Source organism: Helicoverpa armigera, chromosome 5, assembly GCF_030705265.1.
Source record: "Helicoverpa armigera isolate CAAS_96S chromosome 5, ASM3070526v1, whole genome shotgun sequence".
Lineage (NCBI taxonomy): Eukaryota > Metazoa > Arthropoda > Insecta > Lepidoptera > Noctuidae > Helicoverpa > Helicoverpa armigera.
Window position 1 is genome coordinate 6903264 of NC_087124.1, and position 23214 is coordinate 6926477.

The window sequence follows — 23214 nt, forward strand, 5'->3', positions numbered from 1 at the left end:
TCAAAAATTAAATTCGAATAAATATCGCAACTAATTAGACTCGTAGCACGAACATTGTAACCGGCTGCTACGGTGCTACGCCGATTGCTACGCGTTACAAATCACGAGAGAATTAGTTAATTGGCACGTTGTTGCTGACCCGGCTGCCTTCCAAGAGCACCAAATCCCTCTAACTACATTAAACACAATTTATGTTCCTGCTGGTAAAATTATATACACGTTGTTGGTTTTTTTATCCAACGGCGTTTTGTAAGTTTCAGCCTTATTTACTTGAACAAAATACTCACTTTGTTTCCTGTGACACTTGCAAATCTTTAATCCTAACAACATAAAATATTCACCAAACTAACACAGCAGTGTTATTTTGAATGCATCACTTTACTTTAACCTTGACCAAACCGCAAAATATTTTATGAAGCGTTATGAAACTGTATCTACCTACCAGAGAAGTACAAATAAATGACCGACTACTTCTCCAGTAACTTAGCTCATGTATAAAACATGTTGATTGCACAACTTGGCGAATGCACGTCGCGTCGTTTGCACGCGTGTCACACTTTAAGTGCAATACTGACATTTGTGACATTTTGGCAGTGCAGCGACAGCTCCGACGATTTGCACCAAGCACCGCCTTGCACCGTCACATACTTACCAAAAATATACACGAAATAGACTAAACTTCCTCATGTCTCCAAGCAATAAATACATCGACATATTAAAACTGAAAAGTTTCAGAGCGCCTGAACTATGTTGTAACCGCGGCCGTGTTTCAGCGGATAATGTTCAAAATATATCACATATCCGGGTCACTGGCAAATTAATGTAGCTGTCGTGTTAAATTCATATATCAGTTCATCTCGCAGTGTGTGAGCGTTGTATTGTGTGTGTGTGTGCGACTGGAAAATATCGCAGATTACAATAATATACATCGATAGCTGAGCTTTTTTTGTAACATTAGTTAATATACAGCAGATATTAACTGATACAAGCAGACACGATTACTTATCTTGACAAAATAATAATCAACAGTGTTGTGAACTACATAAATACTAATTTAGAAACGATTCTTTTAGAAAATAAAAACACAAATGGCTTTAACAATATGCATAGTAGGCATTTATGTGCTCTTTTGTTTTCAAAGCAAAAACAAAGCTTTCAGACAATTAACTTAAGAAGATAAAACTAATTAGATACTCTAAATGCTTCATCCATTCAGTTGATAAATAATGCCTACTTAAACATAATTAGCAAAGCAAATATAAAGTGGAAACTCCGACCAATAGCACCGGAGTCCAATACACACCTTACCGAAGAGACCAGTTTGTTCTGCTCGATTAATAGTACTAATAAATCGTAGCTGATACCCCTCGGCCCCGCGCCGCCGAGCCGCTCTATCGCACATTTTTAACATTTAAAAGTGAATAAGGTTGAATGTGAAGTGATAAAACTTTCACGAAAGTTAATGATCGGCGACACGGAACTTAGCAATCTACAAAATCTGTTTAAATACGTTTTTAAAAATTAAACTAGGTCGCCATATTGTGTACATATCTAGTCGGTTTGGCTATGTATTTATGTACATATTATGTGGTGGCTATTACCATGGACTATGCCAAATTGCCTCTTATATTAAGCGAGGCCAGAGGCTTGCTGAAATAGGTTTCCGGTAATCCTATCATGCGTATATGTTTCAGTGTATACGGAGAGCGTGTTTACCTCGACAGTTTTTGTTTATTCTGCCCGTGTCTCAATCCGTAAATGCGTGTTTCTGCGGCCTACTTAAAAAAAAGAAACAAATGTCTAATTTATTCCACGAAACGCCCCAAATAAATAAAGAGAGATTTATTTTTCATAGAAATCGTTCGCCTACCCCGATGTTTGCTGAAAAATATGTTTTTGAACTAACACATAAGTACAAACTTTTACAATAACTCGAAGGAAAACCTTAATCTGTGGAAATAACGCAACTTGGAAAATAACCATAAAAACAGCGAAGTGTAAGCTAAAAGCAATCGTACCACAAAATTGCCAAAACAAAAGATTAACGGGTGTGTTCAGATTGCTGGCAACAAAATGATTGAATAAAGTGCACACAGTAATAAAGTAACAAGTCTAGTGACGGCTTACTTAGGTGGCATGGTGTTGTAGGTACTCCTACACCTTGGAAAATTCCTGTAACGAAAGAAAACCCAATTACGAGTAATTCTGTTTAACGGCGTCCAATTTAAATTAACGACAATGTTTCAACAATTAACTACATGAGCCTGAATGTTTTTTGATTGGTGGAATAAAATGATGAAACAACCAACATGATGAATGTTGCAACAGCTGTATTTGCTTCCACATAAAGCTTGGCGAAGTGGAATTAATATTGGCGGCATGAATATCAGTGAAACGCATTCAAGTTATAAATGTCAGTGATATAATAGACAATTACTGTCTATTCTATTTGGTGAGGGTGTCATCGGCGTTGGCGTACGTAGAATCAATGAACGTTGGATGACGCACGCACGCCGCGTTTATGTAACGTTCTCGTCATAACCTTCGCTGAATTATGTACAACTCGTCGCTATCTGTCATTTACAGTGTTGCCACGAAATCGACAAAGTTCCCACTCCAACAGACTGTTGGGAATGTACAAAAGCCAAATTTGTTCGCGACCTATTGTTTTATTCGAGCGCACGTTGCCAACATAACAACAGGAAACACGTAATAGATTTTCTTTTTCAACGTCTTTCGAATATTTTTATCTCGACAATCTCGGACCGCAATCTAACAGAAATGGTTTAATTACAACTCTCACTTGGACGTAGTCGTTATCAGAAAACCTTATCTTTCTTCGCAAACCTTCCATCATTTTTGTAACAGCTTTTTCGATATCATAATCGAATCTCGGCCTTAAATTTAATAGCAACTTAACTTAAACATACAAAAGAAATATTGTACTGTTTAATAAATGCCTTTAAAGTCTCCGATGGTTTCGTTTACACAAAGGCGAGCTTTATAGTTTATTGTGCAGACAAGGTGTAAAATAAAGGGTTAATGTAAAGCAAACATTAATTAAGTGTAAACAATATGGCATCCTGTAGACAGGTGGCACTAGTAATTAGGAAAATTAATTCAGAAGGGGCTCGCTCAGTACCTTTCTATACTGCTGAAGCGTCTCATATTGTTGAAGGTCACGCGCTCATAAATCCCGGTACTCATACAGATTGTTTACGTCGGGATTCATAAAAAATGCATCACCATCACTTATTAACGTTAGGCGGGCAGCACGAGTAAGATGAATTGCCTCGGAGCTATAAAAAACAAAATTGTACCTAGCTCACATAAATTTTGAAGTAAAAATATTCTCTTGGCGAATATTGGGAACTGCTTATTAATAAGACAGCTGAAGGTTTTCATATGACGCTAAGTTCAGGTTAAGTGAGAGGTTCAGCGAGCGAGTTAAGCCAGCTGTCTCGACTAATATAATTAGCTATCCGTTATAAGGAATATAACCGTCACTCTAGCAGACGTTATTAGAAATTGGAAATCTCAAGTTGTGAATAAAGAGCAAGATCTATTTGTATAACCCCTTACCGAATTCAAAGTCGTCAAATGACTTTGATGTTTGCTTTACACTATGTGGTTGAAAAGCTAGTGGCATAATATAAAGCAAAAGATTCAAAATAATGTTTCTTTTATTTTTGTATTATGCTATATATGTATTATATTTTGATTTATATTTTAGTTGTACATGTAGAAGCAAGTCTGTTTCAATAATTATGGCCTCAACTAGGTAAAAAGCATACCTAACCAATGTTATTTATGTGGTTTACAAATTAGTTAGTGGAATACCAATGTGGACAGATTGACAGTATTATTAATTGGTTCGGTATATTGTATCATTTGTCGCGTGGCACAAACAACGCGCTCGCTCGAGCGCTTTATCAGCTCCGATGAGCTATAAACTATAGCTTATTAGGACCACCATGATCGATAGTCGTATAACGTTATTGCCAACCAAAACTAGATACTTCACTCACACAATCCCACTTGGACGTCTTTTAAAGCCGTATTCGACTGGTCGTAAAACACGGGTTATCTAACAAAGCAATTGTACGAACATTAATCTTACTCCAATAAATATTTGTTTAGAGAAATCAATTTGTATTCGTGATGTTTCTCCATTTATCTATATTAAGTGAAAGAGAATTTTCGTAGAACTGTCTAACTATACAAATATACATTGGATGTTTGTTGTAGACAAATAATGTTAGTTTTTACTACACAGACGATATTTTGGAGCATGTCAATCTGTTTCATCTGAGATGACGCACGTCGCGCAGTGAATTGGTAATTCTTTGTGTGATGGTCCTGAACTCCGCGGCCTTGAAATCAAAAGCTTCCTGCGATATTCAATACTTTTCAGTCATCATATGCATATTACGCCACGTATATGTAACGCTGCCACTGCAGTAATAATTAATATAAATCAAAAATATTTCAGTAAATATGTAATTAAATTTCAACATCGCAAATGAATCGCGCTTAACAAATAATAATTATTATCGGAATTAATTTATGAAATCATTGATTTCATCTTATGACAATTATTGTGTACTTAGCAGCGCAATATTGGACAATATTATTAAAATTTTACGAGGGTACGTATTGTAATATATTCGATGTCCCAACATCCGAATATTGGAACTAAGGCGGCCAACTTTCCGAAAACTGAATGCGGGACTTAACCTTTCGTGAAAGGGGGAGGGGAGGCATTGAAAAATGATCGGACGGAACTGATAAAATAAAAACCGAAAGCAAAAAGCTATAATTTAACCTATCAATATCGTGTCACAGCGTGCACTAATGTCTTATTTTCAAAATCATTAGGCCTCACGAGTAGTCACGAGTTCAGTAGAAATAAAGAGAATGAGATTACCTATATTATAGGTAACATAATATTATAACCTATATTATAGGTAATCGGTGTTACTGCACTGTTGAGCGTGCGCGCAGGTGGGTGTTGTGTAGAAGTGTGGTAGAAAAATAGGGATGCGGGACATGCGGGACGCATACAACGTTTTGCGGGACTATTTTACTAATAATTTTAAAACGGGATTTCGTCAAGCATTGCGGGACGGTCCCGCAGAATGCGGGACGGTTGGCCGCCTTAATTGGAACGATTGTCAAAGAATGCGGCCAAGCAGAGCGGAACTAATCGAGATACGAAACATATCGTACTCATGCTAATCCCGGGTCACGGATAAAAATCTAATAAAGTATTTGTATGTACGTAACGTTACTGTAACAAAGAGCCCAAGTTTGTTTGCATTAGTCGCATAAATTGTTGGATCACGTTTAAAAATTCTTTTATCGGTAACTTGCTTTGAATCCAGAGACTCTCAATGAATAATGCAGTTTTCAACTCATAAATGTCTATAAAAACTGAGTGATAATGAATTGGTTTTTAAAAATACTGCGTAAAATTCTATTAGTGAATTGGATTTTGGATGAGGTTCATTATTTTGATGGTATTTATATTCTTAAACATAATAATAATATTTAATTATCCTGAATCTCTGTGCAATGCTGATAACGCATAAAAAGGACACTAAAACGTAGCTTCGCATAATACATTTTTTAAATATTTTATCTTTTATTTTATGCACTGGCCCCATCATCTTTTGCGTCATTTTATTATTTTCATATTACCGCGGGAAGCCATAGCAATACTTACTGATGAAAAATATTCAATATCATCTCTTGCGACTTTGTGGTTTCACGAGGAAATTCTTGAAATCCTTGATGTTCATTTATCATCATTACAGACGCAAACTTTTCATAATTTTCAGACTTTCTGTAACGTCGACATAACATATTTATTAATAAGTATCTACTCTCTAAAGTACGTAATACAAGCTGAAATACTATTCCCAGAACTTACCTACGTAAATGTAATAAATTATGCAGCAGATAGAATCTAGTTAATAGACTAGCTCGGAGAATAAAATTGTTCGTAGTTATGCACGTTTTAATGAATTAATTAATAACATTTCAAGCATCGTGTTCGCTGGATTGTTCGTGTCGCAATAAACACAAATAAACTGTGTAATTAAATTTATCCTCTCTGGACTCTTTTGTACTACAGCTGCATATTTCAAATTGCAATTACCTACAACAGTTTTTTTGTAGTTTTTTGCGTGGGCTTAATAGAATTGTGCGAGTGTGTAAATGATTCTCGTTACGTACCTATTCAATCAATTGTATTTTGCCAGAACTATTTACTGTAGATCCTACACGTAGTGTTTTCGGGTAGGTAGGTTTGAAAATGTTCAAAATGTTAATATATACCCCACCCCAGTCAGTGCTGAACTTTTTTTCATGCCAGTTATTATAAAACTTGTCAATGTGCAATAATGGAAAATCAATAACATAATATGCATCTAAATAAACCTAATTGACTATTAGAGGAACATTAAGGTATTATAGTATTTTTCACTTAGTAACATGAAAACGAAAGTAAATTGCTGCTCAACATATCGATAACGCGGAGTATCGATCAGAGCACTCCATTTGATTGAATCACTTAAGTGATTAATTAGTGTTGGCAACGCCAGATTAGAAATTAGTTCCTGCAATTATTTAATTGCAATTAAGCGGTGTTTTGTTTGTGGAGCGGAGCGAGCGGCGACACGTGTAGAGGCTTTGTGCCATTTAACAAACATCATCTGACGCTTAATTAGTGTTTACGAACTTTAGGTTTCTCCGCTCTGCTTGCTCTGACTACATCATAAATGACATTCTCAGTACTGTGAATATTAGAGCTACTTACTTCCTAGAATTGGCGTCTACTCAATGGTTTAGTCAGTCCATTCACAATGCTTCCACTGCCACGCGAGGCAGAGCCGATACTCGATTCATGCGATGTATCAAGGGGATTTGAGGGACTTCCGCGTACATCTGTCGAACTTACTCGTATTTTGAAGTCAGTACCAATAACTCTTATATTATACTTGCGTTCTCCATGTACGAACTAATTGTTATAATAAAATGCAGTAGCTATTTGTAAAAAAAAATATTGAAGGGAACTCAAACAGATCTTCATAACATATGTAGTTACCTACCTATATATTTATACCAAATACCTATACAATGTAAATACAACTTACACCAATACAATGCGAACAAAAGGAAAAACAAAATAAATCAAGTGCTTATCGCTTCGTGCAAGTTGTAGTGCTCGCGGGTAGTTCTGCTTAAGCGAGGGCTATCAACGTATCAGTGCTGGCATTACGACCTAACCCCTTACGTAGGTGCCTATAGGATACTAATGTACGTATGTACCTAACCAGTGTTGTTGTTTTCTGTTTATTCTTACCACATTGCTTACCCTAATAAAACGGCCAGCCAGTTCTAAATCCAGAGAGTCAATCAATGCTCGTTAAACGTTTCATACGAATTTTATGACAAACTTTATTTTTCAGGAAGCCGTAACTATGCGAAACTGCGGACACGATGTGGTAATTAATTTAATCCGGATATTATAAACATTGTCCTAATTATCTATAGCATGTATAGAATTTCTGACCTTATTAAATATTTTCCTGTGGAAACGATCTCCTCGGGAATAAATCATGTCTATGGGTGTGTGGGGTACTCCCCGCGCCGCTCCCCCGCCCCGCCGCCCACGCCCCCTGGGATCGGGTAGCTATTGCTTGAAAGGCCACACAAACGGACCAGATCTATTTTTAACCTAAAACGCCTGTTTATTGAGTCTCACCGGATATTTCGTTTAGGTATTTTTATATTTATTTTTATTACTGGCTTACTGCTATTGTTGTGGAGACAGATTTTGATATCAGTCGCAACAGAAAGCTACCAACATAACTATTGGACTCAGCTCATAGTTTATTACCGACCGTCAATATTGCTTACATTGATACATTCTGGTTCTTCAATAAAATTTTGCGATAAAATATTCATTGGCAGATCCGGTCGATATCGCTTTGGAACTGATTACCGATTCCGTTTCACAAAGGTGTCGACGAGCGAATATAATGAGATTGCATACATTACGAGTTAGTGGACATAGCATAACATAACGATGGTCACAACCGCCATCATTTATGAAATGCTTCAGATGCCAAAAATAATAAGTTGGTTTTTTCTGAAAATGATGCAATGTGGCTGAAATAGCTCAAGGCGCCTTTTATAATAAAGAGATTCCTTCACGCACAGCATAACTATGACTTATGCATGAAATATTTTGATTAAATGTAGACTTAATATTTACTGACCATAAATTAACAACGTCTGCAAGCTCTGCCATTCTTCGTTTAACATTTTCAATCAAAAGTCAGAAAAGAAAGACCTTATAATTTAATTAATTAAATTAGCCAGCCATATCTTTCCCTTATCCTTTAGTGCAAAGTTCTGACAACTATAGAATAATTATGTAATAAATAACTGGTAAGACAATGTACGTTCGTACAAATACATACATCATCTCTTAAGAATGGCGTACTTCTCAACACAAAGTTTGTATGAACGTAAAATTTGTACCTAGGGCACGGCAATGAATGGCTCGTTCACTGTGGGAACTATTTAGGTAATGGCAAACATGCCACGGCTGCCGTTTGGCGACTAAACTATTTTTAATTTATACAACAGTTAGACCCGCCGTACATTGTTGGAATGGCGACATGGATAGCGTGCCTAGTTCTAAACTTTGGATCCTATAGTACTTCTACCTCTACTAAATATACATACATATAGTAGTTACTCATTAAAAGTAAATAATTATGTTTGAGAGTTAAAACAACAATGAAAAACCAACAAATTGTATCTTAAATGTACTCAAAATGGTTATTTAATCAAAGGCTTTGAAATACAACCTATTTTAATGATACAGACATGCAAAAACATAAACCCTAAATCCCAGATCGTCTCAGAAACAAATTGAACCTACATTAAAGTTTTGGGCCCACTTTCAATCCCCGGCGCTATTTTTAGAAAAATTGACCATAACCACTAAAGAAACTCAATGGAATGTAATACGAAGACCCTCTTCGGTTAGTCCCGCGGGATTATGTCCCGACCCCGTAAACTAGTGAGAAAAATTACGATGTCTCGACAAACGGCGAAACGGTGGCAGTTAAGTGTATAGTGCTAAAAATAGCGTGATCCAATTACTGAGTCCCTGTCCGTATCCGGTATCGCAGCAGTTAGTGAGCTCTCGTTAAATATGCAATTGAGAGCCTGAACTTCGACACTGTGACGGCCGGGGCCCTCCATCTACCTTTGTCAACATCAAACATTATAGGCGACCCTTCCGAGTGCTCGAGCGAAGATTTTGCCAATTTACGAGCACGTCCATACGCCATGTCACAGTGTGCAATTATGTAACCTTTTTATTTTGATGGACAAAATGTTATAAAAAATGCTCATGTTACCTTTTTGTCGATCTATTCAGCAGATGCAAAAATGTTACAGCTTTTAATAAGAATACGAATTTTACAAAAATTTGAACAAGATGTGCTGGATTTCTCTCAAAACTGTTTGACCTCCTCAAGCGTTTGGTTATAGCAACAATATTCATCATCCTCCGAGCCTTTTCCCAATCACGTTGGGGTCGGCTTCCAGTCTAACCGGATTCAGCTGAGTACCAGTGCTTTACAAGAAGCGACTGCCTATCTGACCTCCTCAACCCAGTAACCCGGGCAACCCGATACCCCTTGGTTAGATTGGTGTCAGACTTTCTGGCTTCTGACTACCCGTAACGACTGCCAAGGATGTTCACTGACAGCCGGGACCTACAGTTTAACGTGCCATCCGAAACACAGCCAATGGTGTCTAAGATATACTTAGAAAGTACATACAAACTTAGAAAAGTTGCATTGGTACTTGCCTGACCTGGGATCGACCCCGCGCCCTCATACTTGAGGTTGGTCCTTTACCCACTAGGCCACCACGACTTATTATAGCAACAATATTGTTATTTAAATATCGTAAGATTTGGGTCACAACATCAATTACCTTTGACACCACTGTTATTTACAAAGGCTTTGCGTAATAAACACGCCTTTACATAGAGAGGACAGAGTCGGGTAAAAAGAGGCTGTATTCTACTTAAATAGCTTAGGGTCGACCCCAAACATAGGCTTTTTACTCCGCGGCTTGCGGTGTGACATATTTTTATTATCTTCCCGTCCCGAGAGAGTATCAACGGGTAAGTATAGAAACACCAAGTTAAGGTGTCATGCATTTACGTTATTATATTGATAACTGCCTTTTCCTTTTTCCCAAGCCTTGGATGGGATTTTATTAGTATTGCGGGAGTATTTTGCAAATAGTTTATGGTTCCTTATCTACTTAATATTGTTATTGGAATACTTGCTACCTAGAATCACTACCTTCTTTCAGACTTTTTGGTATAATAATTATTTTATATATAGCGGACTAGAAATAAAGACTTTCAAATATTCTATCAATTAATGATCATACAAGTCGCAATTAATCCGACTGCATCTGTGAGTCCTTTTTCTACATCCCAAGGGATTATATCAAGCAAGTTAAGTCCTTTCGTTAAAATATGAATGTAGCATAAAACCAGCTTCGCCTCAAACTATTTCCGTGACATCGTTCACGCTGAATATACACAAATTATATTTTCCGTTTTGACTCCGGTAACGAACCGTGTTCAATTTTATTTAGATTTTATACAGTTTAAACACGAGCTGTTGAAAACGGCTTTAGATTGAAAATGTTAACTGTTGACTTTTATTTTAGCGAGTAAATACAATGTGCCTATCAAAGTACTGAAGTAATTGTTGTATTTTTATTTGCTGAAACAAAAATAAGTACATTTGTCAGACGTATATAAGTTATACATATATCGCATATACATCGGCTTTGATCGTGCAGCTTTGATACTTGTGCACTTGCCGATATTTAGTTTTGCAAGATGAGGTTCTACACGTAAATAGAACATTTACATGAAGATATAAAGAATGCCTGTTGTATAAGATACAGCTTTATGATACATGGATACCTACACACCAGATGGTAGGTAACCTTACAAGTTTTAGGTTAACATTTACGAGTAATTAATATACAAACATTTTTAATAACTACTTACTTTATTATTTATGAGATGAGAAATTAATACAAGGTTTTTGATGTAACAACGAAGATTATTTTTTTCATCCAACAAATGACTCGCGCGTGTAAACATAACATTTGGATAGTACAATATTTTTTTATGACGTCAGAATTTCCCTTCATGACGTCATAGGGCAGCCGGGTTTCATGGCGCTGATTTAGCCTTCGCACAAAAAGTGTACTTTGCCAAGTAAGAAGCATCGCTAAACAAAAACAAAGAATAAAAGCTTATCTTTCGTAATCACACTGATCCTTGGATAACTGTGTTTGAACAGTAGCTTAATATTGTACACAAACCGTTACATATTCACTGAATAAATAAACGTTACTACAAGTACGCTATGCAAAGAAATTGAGTCAACACTACGACAAAGCAGAAAGCCGGTCGTATTAAGAAGTTTGTGAAGTAATCGACAGAAATACGAAGCAATCATGAGTTGGCCAAGTCGCACTTCAGCGGCTTTGGAAACATGCCTATATAAGTATACAAACAAAAGTAAATTAGTGTGTCCGCTGTCCGGCTCTCGAGTATTAATGTAACGAAAGGGTGAGACAACTATCTTCAAGCACGAATGCCAAACTAAATAGCCATCAGGATCTTATCACATTTGAAAGGATTATAAGGTTGGTCCATCTTTAACGCTACTTACTTATAAATTAATTAAATTAACGTACCAAACATACATGGGTAACAAAACAATTTTATCACGAATCCATATTTTAATATTTATCAATAAATGATGTATAGTTCCATTATTACAAATAATAAATAAAGTTCGTGTTCAGTTTCCATTCACAAAGAATTAATCTTTCACGTAATATTTGTTCAGATTGAAAACGAAATAATTAAATCTGGCTGCAGAACTGAAGGATTTATCGGCAATATGTATGCTGAAAATCCTGAAAAAAACAGTTGATACGAGCCGTATTTCTACGTATTTACTAGCGATGTAACTTTCCCAATGAACATTTTTGTTTTTGTTTCAATAACACAAAACTGAAACTACGGTTTTTATTTTCGAGATGAGAATTGAAGATATTTTTGGATAGCAATTATTTCCGTGTTAATGATACGCTTTTGATGTTCTAGGGTTATGATTAAAGCGAGTGCTACGGGATCATTAGCTGTGTAATTGGCTCACTAATAAACGTATTTATGACTCAATTAACGACTATGGCCCACCATGACATCCTACGCCTGAGAATTTGTTTGTGCACTTTAATTTGGCTGTTGTTAACATTAAACTGATTTATTTCTTGATTTTTATCAGAAGTAAAAAAAGAGAGATTGTCACGTTCTTGTCAGATTTCATTCATTATGAATTCAATTCTTATAAACATCTTTTAAATTTGAACCTTAATATGATGCTTGTCATAGGCACATATACTTATTCAGTTTGGATTGCCGAATAAAAAAAGGAAAGCAATGCACATCAAAATATGTACCATTTAAAAAAACTTTACAATACAAACAAACTTTCCAAAACAAAGCCTAGTCAATTAACAACTAACCAATAACCATTAGCATGAAAATAAATCGAGCGCCCAGTCCGAACTGTGTTAATTAAATTTCAATTACCATTTCCTAACAAGCTAAATAAATTCAGCAAAAAGGCAATGATGGGTATTATGGGGAGATGAGTGTCATCAAAGGCTCGTTACACACGTCATGGAAATGTGAGAGCGTCCGGCCCGTCGCCGCGTCGCACTCATTAGGCGAGGTACCCACAGTTGTACATCCGTACGTGTGCACTGTACCTACATCTGTCTGATAAAGGTCGCCAAACGGATGGAAGGTTAAAAATGGTATTTTAGGAAAATTGCGTCATGAGTTTCGAGATGTGAAAGGTCATTGCTAATTAGTGTAAAAATAGGTTCATGCTATTTAGGTACGAATAATTGTTAGGCTATATTTAACAAGTTACTTAAGTTATCATACAAGAATTTTAAAAAGTATGCAGGTATATGTATTCATACATCCATTATATCCAGATCCGTCTCGACAGTGTCATCTTTTAATAAGAGCGTTCCGAAATTCATTTCACCACGAACTGAAGAACCATTCAGTCGGACTGAAAATATTCTTAGATTGCCAAAAGTTTGCGCGGCCTTACACGTTTTAGCTGAAATTGGTACTTTTCCAAGTTATTAGAACTACTAAGTTATTACTTTTAATTTATGGAACCTTTTTGCCCAGATCGTGGAAGAATGGGGCGCAGCCTATTTTTGATAAATGAGTGATTCTAATCGATAGCAGCGGTTAGGGTAAAGTTTTCTTCTTTCGAAAATACCAAAGTTTATAGTTTAGAAAAATCGTCTATTTTCCCAAGCGTCACAAATCGTAAGTAGGTCCGTTTTATTAATATCTTAGAAGCGAACAAAGTTTTCTCTAAAAAAATTGAAAAACTTCGGGGCCATCTTGAATATTTCTCATGACCTTACCATTTTCAAGTTCTTTCACCACTTTCTTTCACTTAAAAATAAAGAAAAACATTCGAAAGACTTCTATAACAGTCTAGAGTGTAGCTTTATAAACAGATACCCCATTATATTTCATTTTTTGCTCAGAACAACGCGAACGGAGTGAAGAGCTCTCAACAACTGGAGAAGGGCGTCGACGAACTAACATAGCTCTTGGAACTCAAACTCTTAACTTTCCCAGCGTTATGTATTTCGGCGTCACTCATTCGTGAAGTAATAAACAGTCTCTTCAGTTCGCTCGACGCTAGTATTAGTCTCCCTACATACGACCATGTACTTGCTAAGTGAATCACAAGTGTCTATTGCAGTGACATTTGTCGGCGAGATGATACGACTTCGTAACTTTAACTGTAGTCGTTTGAGGGCACTTGCAGTACAGACGATTGAATTTAGTCACTCGTACATGCACTGTCGCATTATTAAGATTGCATTTACATCGACTGTTGTGTGTGTCATGTTGGGCGTGGTATGTTTTATGGGCTTTTGTTTTGCTTATTTTTAGTAATGAACTATAGCGACGGAGTCAGGACTACTTACAATTAACGTACATTTTTTGCATAATATCTAATGTAGTGTGAAGGATGAAACAAACTAAATGCTGTTTAACAAAGTAATTGATAAAGTTTAATTCTCGATTAAACTATTAATATTCTCAATAGATCAGCCCTACAGGCCGAATCAAAAGTATCCCTTTTCATTATAACTAGCTCCATCGTTACCGAATTTAGGTTCGTAACTATCTTTGGAGAACTATGACTACGTTCTGGTAATGTCAATAGAAGGATCTCAAACTTCGCTCACATTAGCACTATTAGAACGTATCTACATCACAGTGGAGCCATAGATCCATATTGAATTCAGATTAGTCGTAGTGTTAAAGGTATACCTAACAGAAAGTTACATTTGAAGAGCTATGTGTAAATTTTATTACGAAATGTTATCAATTAACGAATAAAATTCTGTGTAATGTTATTATAACCACCAAAAACAATTTCATTACTAAATACGATAAACCTTTCATCCGTGTACAAACAGTATAACATCGCCACATTTGTAGAAGTAGATAAACACATGCGTCACTCTCCCATGTACTCAGTAACGTTACAATATTGACGCTAACACGCAGACTTTACTACTAATTATCACGACAAACACGCTTATCGTTTCTAATTAATTTTCCGCCTGTTAACCCGCGATTAGGATCATTCGTGTTTTAATAAAAAGGATATACTACTAAGCTATGCTATTCATATATCAACATTATATGAGTTTCGTAATTTGTGGAACAAAAACAAATTACGTCACGAACTTGATCCAGCACTAAACTGTTGATAGAATTTGCATCGTTTTATAACCTGTGCTGAACATGACAAAAAGTGTAGTAAAACGTTTAACAATGAAAACAGCTCACTACAAAGCGCTGGCAAATATCATTGTAAGTGAAAAATGTAAACTATCCGTGTAAAACATTCTATGTTATAACATGAAGTATGTACGTCGCACTGTGACACGCTACAATATATATAAATCTATGTACACAGTACGTATGTGTGTGTGCAGAGCGTCGCTTCGTGACAACAAGCGAACATCGAGTAAAGGATCCTCACGATCGACGGAGATACCACGTAACCCCTTCCCACTGAATAGTGTCGACTTATGCCGTTCTATATATTACATACACCCTCCTAGAACTTCATTTGAATATACATTCTTTACATTTACACACTTTCTGTTAAAGAATAATGAACTCTTATATCAGCACCATAAATATCTTGATAAAGAGAATCGAAAAGGTTGAATCAAACTCGTTTTTAAATAGCTTTCACGACCTCTAACAAAACTTTTTTAAAGGGCCAACGAGCCTAACTCTGTTTACTATTTATATATAGGTTACTCTATTTGAATTTCACGTGATAAAATGAAATCAATTACCTGCCTGGTAAAAGCGAATTCGTTTGCCATTTGTACTGTGAACGCGGTGGAGTGAAAACAAATATGTAAATTAGTGAAAGATTGTACTGGGTACGCATTTGTTTCAGTGTATTCCTTTTTCGAATTTAACAGATGGCAAGCACGACTTTAATCGTGTGAAGCAGCCGACACTAGAAGCACCCCGGCGCAGCTTACAATAGTATCAGTATGGTAAAGAGGTTCGTTTACCTCGCGGTTTGCATAGATTATTGTTGTACAAAATGGTATTGGTGCACACGCCACCGGAACCGCGATAACGAAGGCAGTGACGTATGAACATGAATTAGTGGAGCGCAGCGCGGCGGGCGCAGTGCATCGCGCTGTCGTGCCGCCCGACCCGCCAGCCGACACGCGATCCAACACCGACGCTTTACATAAAACACTCGTAAATAGACCACATAAAACTTTTTTATCTGACTCACACCTAGTTCCAAATGATAATGTAGAAAATGCGGTCGACGTGATTTTCATACGAATGGCACAAACCAAACACAATGCAATGTTGAGATGTTACGTATGAACTAAGTTTTTTACCTACCGGGGAAGAAAGAATCAAGTCTCGCAGTTATTCGAGTATAGAGAAAATCAATAATAATATCTACGTCTAACTGCCACACGGTCACGCGCGCCGCCCGGACGGGAATTGTTCAAAGATTTCATAACTGCACTGATCCTATGTAGAATATAGGATCAGTCATCTCTATGTTTATCTGAAGTTATAACCAGTACTATACTTGAAAGTGTCACTGTACAATAAAATCACGGCAGTAAGTTAAAAGCAAGTTACCTATCTGTTTATAGTACTTTTGTTTGTTCATAGTTGTATTTCACCGTAGCACGTAGCGGTACCACGTAGCGGCACCTCGTAGCGTCGTAGCGAGCTCGTAGCATGCACCTACGAATGGCTATATTTAGCGCTACGAATGCATTTAAATGCTTTCGCGTGTTCATTCCTTGAGATAAAAGGCTCAAAAGCCTTCACTAGCTCATGTAAATGTTCTTCAATATAGTTTGTATAAATAAATATTTTAACAAAAACGCATTGTTTTGTTCGGTTTTTAGATTTCGGCTTTCGAGTGAAATCAGTTCAATCAATTCCAAAAACTATGTTTTAAATGTGTAAAACATTTTGCACTCGTTTTGAAATCATAGATACAGGCTAACTAAATTCATAATTAAAATTTAAAAGACGGTTAGTAACCGCATAAAGTCATGAAAATTTTCAATGATCTTCTAGGCACACTGACCTCTACTTGAATCTTCCAGTATAACTTTTAAAGCAGATAAGTAAACATCATAAGAGCCACCGCGGCGTTAGACCCAACCTTTCGATAAAAAGCAATATCGATAGAGGGGCACCGTGTCTTATCGACATCGTAACCTGCTCTCAACCCGAGTTTCGGGTAAACGACGCACCTCTAATAAGTGCACACAATTATTAATGGAGTCTAAGAATATAAATTAGCAGCCGTTTTCACGCGGTTTCACTCGCATCTCATAGGAATTACTGTCCGTACCCAGATAAAGTATAGCCTATGTTACTCGGGAATAGTGTAGCTATACAATAGTGAAATCATTTTTCAAAGCAGTTCTATAGTTTCGAAGCCTTTAACAAAGAAAAAAATGATAGATTAATCATTCCAATATCAATGGAGTTCTATAATCGTAAACTCACATGTGAAACTCGCATCGATCAACGAATTGAAAGGAATTCGGAAGAATATGTAAATTGGAAACGAAATAGAATTGTAGCGATGTTTCGTATGCAAGACTTTCAATGCCTTCACAACGGTTTCCGTCGCTTCAAATAAATTTGTCAAATGCAACCATTGACCTATATTGTAGCGCTCTGAAGACACGTTCAAATAGTTTCAATATTAGCAATGCGACATACTTGAATGTGTTTGGTCCAGTAAATAAATCACGCAACTAATTAATTTTGTAAATAGTGCCGAGTATATTAACAAGAGTTCGATGCTCGATACTTATTATGAGTTGGTCGCGCGGTAATGCGGGATAATCCGATATGTCACCACGTACCTAGACGGAGTAGACGTAAGCTAAGGAAGCAATACTCGGCTAATCCCTGACGCGCTGATGGAAAAACCCCTAAGTCCGCCTAATGAATCGATCGCCCCACTAACGGGAAAGTCCTACATAATATCCTACTTTAACGATCTTCCCAACAAAGTTTATTAATCTACTTAATATTGCCTAACAGGCGAAGAGGCCGTTCGCCCTAAACTTTATAAGAGCTATTGTGTATTTTGATTCTTTGCGCGGCAGTAAATATCGCAAACGGTGTCCCAAAACAATAAAAATGTATACTTACACATCTTTAGTGTGTTTTTATTCTCATTCATTATCTTTAAATTAAGAGAAATGAATCCTAGAAATAGCTACTGCCTAAGGAAAACAGCGTATGTCTGTAGACGACTAAAGAATGTTACAGCATAGCGTCTATTCCCGAACTATTGATCTGAAGAGGCCGCCAGCGACACGCATCAGCTGACGTCTGGAACACTACTACCAAAGCACCTAACAACAAACACGAACTGTCGTTACACAATCCATTGCGTTATTTTTAGAAGCAACTTACAAAGTCTGCCGCTAAAAACCTCAATGGAAAGGTATTTCGTAATAGAGCAATAGTGACGTCGGCTTATTTCGAGCGGAGTTTCATTGATGTGAGGGTCATTTGCATAGAAGCGTTGTGTGCGGGTAATGTGAAAATAGTTGGCATTAGGGCGCGGTACCTTTCAGTTGGGCGAGTGGGAGCCGGCGCAAGATAATGAGCTCCATTGTGGCGGGCTGCGGGTCCGGTGGGGACAGCTGCTGTCTGCAAAAACGAACAAACAAACTTTATCAAATAACCAGCAGAATGGCGGGAAACATTAAAACTTGCTTTATGTAGTGTAATAGATTTTGGACATTGATTTGATATGTGTGAGATACTTAAAGTACTTTACAATTAAATATTTTTAAACAGAAATCCAGTTAAAATAGAGGTAATAACGTTAACCAAACACAAACAGTTACGGTGAACGCACGGAGTGCTCGTCTAAGTTAATGAATAATTTGAGAGGAGGATAGTGCCCTCCCTCTCTCGAGACTCACAGACTCACTCACTGGCTAGACTCAAAACTTGCTCCTCCTATTTGTTCTACTTCTATAACACAAATATCGAGTTCTGATAGAATGTTTGTACATGTACCATCTACTTATTACTGTTGTGATGTATATAGCGTGGCAAACTAATTCTAAATCGAGCAAAGCATTCGTATTATTTCTCAACTTTACACCACCACATTCAAGTAATAACTGGCATGACATAGCTTAATGCTTATTGCGGCTATCGTATCTTACTCACTTATTATCACAACATAATCCTTAACAATTTTTTTACACATTAAGGCTTTTAACCTTAGGACTGAGGATTGTGAAACATGTAGTGAAAACTCTCTGCGCCATGATTGATAAGCCAATAATAATATCTTTATAGTGTCAAAAGTCATAAAATGACGACACGCTCAGTGCTCCAGATAGATTTACTGAAGCGACCCATAAACTGCGGTACCTACTCAAAATTCGTATAACCGGACTTCTAGAAAATACATAAAAGTAACATCTACATAAAAACTGAAAAGCGGTCCTTATGCTAGCTGAAAATTGTTCAAAGCTCACCTCGATAACAATAACATGTCATTAACTGTAATTACGAGTACTAAAACTCTATGGTATTTCAAAGCACCACTCTAACAATTTGTAACAGCTATCATCATTTTGATACTTATATTAATAGTAAAAGTAGTCTATTTTAGTTTCAATTGAATTAGTGCCTACGTCGACACTTTTATTCGTCAAAAATTCATACGATTACCTATAACACCTACTATTCTGCTAGTGACAAAACGGTGCCGTATTTAGTCCTACCACGTTAAATAATCTCAAAGTTAAATCACGGAGGATCATGTTAAAGTTAAAGGACAAATTCTTAAAACTTTACTACTAACCTAAGCTACCCGACTTCTCATAAACTACGTCATTAACGGGGACGCTGCGTGACTCTGTGTTGCTCCTTAATTTGTCAGTATTAACTCATCAAGGGCTGCAGACAACGGGTGACGTAACTAAACACCCTTTCATTAAACTATTTGTACAGAGGTGGAGGTTTATGTTTGTAATTACAGGTGACGGGCCCCGGTCACACGCAGTATGGCCGCTATCTCGCACCGTAGTAATAAATTAATGAAATGCGTATATTGCTCCTGAGGTATGTCCAGAGGTTTGCAAGGTACCAGGAAGTAGCTTTAGATTGTGGTAGGGTGTGTCATGCAACATTTTTAATTCGACTTTTTGGTTTATCGTTGTCCTCAAAATGTTGTCAGTAAATACCACTATTTTTCTCAAGATACCAAATCCTATACAAAGTAATTTGGGTAGTAAAAGATGGATTTTCAAATAGATAACCAGCTATATCCTCAGTGTTATGATAACACCATTTAATCATTAACACAAAGTTCTACTAACATAGATATTCAGTTGACAATTATGAGAATCTCTTGCAGTCTCTCGGGAACTGTGTCGGATCACACAACTCCATTCTCTGCACCGTCGGCGCTCACCTTACGGCCCACAAATACATTTTACGGCTAAACTGGAGCCACCCTCGTAAATTTCCCCGCGATACCATGGTCCCAATAAAACTTTCTTGACACTTTCTTTCGATGTATGTCGCCGTGAGTTATGCAGATTTATAGGCACATATTAATATGCACCGACTTATTTACGTAAGGACAGATCTAATCGCGGTGTTTGTAAATGAAGGGCACTTTATACGCTTATTAGTTACAATTATACGTGTTAATGGAGCTGGGGTGCCATATTGTATATTTTTATAACTAATGGTGGTACAGAGTGTAGAAAGGGGATATGTTTTACTTACTAGCACTTATTATTACTTTCGCTTTCTTAGACCCAACATGTAGGTGATTTTTCTTATATAATATCAGTATGCTAACTTGAATGTGCACAAATAGAAACAATACTGTGTATTTACATAATATCTTGACAAGGAAACAATTTTGTTTTATGTTTACATCAAACTAATTAGTTGTTATTGCCTATTTTTGTAACAAAACTTTTCCTTCTTCTTTCTTGTTATTGCGAGGTTCGTTATAACGTCAGCAATATGTCGAGTCTCCTTTTCTTAGAAGAAAAACATTGTTCAAATACTTAATAATTTACAAAGGAGCAGTTATGAAAGCAACTTCAATATGAAACACTCAAACGGAGACGCGAACAAAAATTTTATGAAGTCAAAGCGAGTGAGCGCGTGCAGCGAGGATTTTACTAGCCTGACCTTATTGCTTTATTAACTTTTATGTCGACGTCCCAATTGTTTCTATCTAGCACACAACAAAACTCACTAACAAACTATCAACTTTATACTGATCCGGGGTTCGATTTGTGTTGGCGAGCGGCGCGTTCCCGGCGACAAGGACATACGTCACAATTTCGGGAGCATTATGCTTGTAGGCTATAATATACGCTATAAGGAAATAGATGCTGAATAGAAGTAGAAGCAAATGACAACTGTCTACTATTTCCTTGCTCGACAAAGTATTCATAAAAAAATACAAGTAAGAAAATATTAACGAGCTGCCTTGACCGGTAGTGAGGTTTCGCCTTTTCCGCTGCTCGGTCCACGCAACATGGCGGAGTTTCCGGTGCTGAAAATCAACTCGCCGTAAATGCCTGTCCCCGAGAATTATACTTTGTTATACAGGAAATCTTGTAAACGTACCGCTTGTTGTGCTGTTATTACCTTCGAGACAATTATATAAGACCTATTTTGAAAATACTTATGAATTGGAATTAGTACGCCTTCAAAAATCTTTTTTCATTTTGTAAATAATGTACATTGTGTACAATTTATTGATTCTTACAGGACTTTTTTGTATTATTGTAGGTGTGCAAGGTGTATAAAACATTTGACTTCAAACTCCAAAATATGCGATGATAATATTTATTACCTATGTATGTTTAATAGCAATAATACTATAGCAAGCAGAACGATTATAATACTAAGACGATTTTTTAAGATCTGCACTATTGAAAAGTGGATAAGCAAAATAGTGCTCCATTTCCTCAGCATAATTCTCTGCCGCATGAACATGGATGTGAACTACATTAGCAGGAGAACTACTATATATTACATTTTCAAGTATTTTTGACAGCATGTGTAATGCTGTTATGTAAAAATGCTGGCTTGCTGGCGGTAATAAATCATTATTATCCATTGAGAGAATATGAAATGAGGAACGCTGCAGCCCCCGCACTTCGAAGCGAGGGTGTATTCAGCGAGAACTTTTACACAACCGTATTTATACGTCCTTGTCTTAAAATGATAATGCACAATATTTCTTGGTCAGCTAAGCAGATTGAAAGAAAATCAGCAATATATACATTCAGTGACAGTATATAAGACCCATGTCAAAGATAAATCCAAATTCGCGAGGTCGTGACATTCGTAGCAATAGGTGCTACGCCGTAGCAGGGCTCGTAGCACTACAATTGTGTGCCGATTTACTTACAGACTCCCATCATTCTAGTTATAGGTATGATTAACTATGTACATGCAGGGATATTTGTACGTGAGATATACACATCCATTCTGTAAATCCTGATAAAAACCTATACTTGCTATGTCAACCAAAAACAAAGTAACCTACAATAAATTCGCCCATTTATTTAAAGTCCAAATAAACCGAAACCAGCAAATGTGATTCACAACGTTGTTCGCTTTATATTGAAAAGCTCAGTTCCGACATCGACATAGACGCCATCAAACCATTATGTAAAGAGCGAAGCAATAAAAAAATAACACCTCGTGAGTGACGGCGCCAACGTTCGAAATAAAACCAAGTATCTGCTGCAGCCGACTTTACATTCATTGCCACATTTTCTAATCCAGCCGCTTGAAACCGCTGACAGCGCTTTTTTCATTTTGACATTTGAAATGAACTATTTCGCTGTATTGTATTCTCTGCTCTTGGTTTTATTGTATTTCACCGCGATCTGCGAAGTGTCGTCATAAAAATGTCGTCACTCGATATTTCAGCATTAAGTTCTACAGTTAGGATGAAAAAAACTTTACAGATAAAGTACGTAACCGGTATTACTGTTCTTTGGGGATAATTGAAGTTGCACCTTTTTCTCGCAGGGAAATTTGGGCCATAAAAGTCTTAAAATTTTGATGAAACGGAATCAATTAAACTACCAGCCACTGTGCAACAGACAGACACACTGCTGTCAACCTCATAGCACCTTTCTTTTTGCGTCGAGGTTATTAATGTAAAAATAATAACATTAAAAATACCTGAAATTTCAATAAATACGCATACCTAAATAATCGGATGTATACTTTTATGTATATCGTTAACTAAAGGAAAATTTAATTTGGAATGTAATGAAGCGCATTTACCTATCAAGTCCACACGTTTGCCGTGATTCAAAACCCAGTGATTCCTGATGTATTCTTAATGTACAAATGTCGTGACTGACAACGTTATCTGCATTCATTCGTATTTATAAATCAGTTTTGAATACGAG

At 36.7% G+C, this 23214-nt stretch overlaps 2 protein-coding genes across 4 annotated transcripts in view; one reads left to right on the top strand and one right to left on the bottom strand.

The window, feature by feature from the left end:
- The window catches only part of LOC110374471 (uncharacterized), a 92312-nt gene that overhangs the window by 37389 nt on the left and 31709 nt on the right, over window positions 1-23214 (top strand). The window lies entirely within an intron of this gene.
- LOC110375367 (CD82 antigen) overlaps window positions 1-23214 on the bottom strand; it is a 60037-nt gene that overhangs the window by 19618 nt on the left and 17205 nt on the right. The window contains exons 2-3 of one of the 2 annotated variants that reach the window (XM_049841829.2): window positions 18357-18439; window positions 2128-2172 (exon numbers count right to left, since the gene is read on the bottom strand). The gene's annotated coding sequence lies outside the window, so the exon portion shown is untranslated. The remainder of the gene's footprint in view (window positions 1-2127; window positions 2173-18356; window positions 18440-23214) is intronic. The other variant, XM_049841828.2, reaches the window with a different exon arrangement.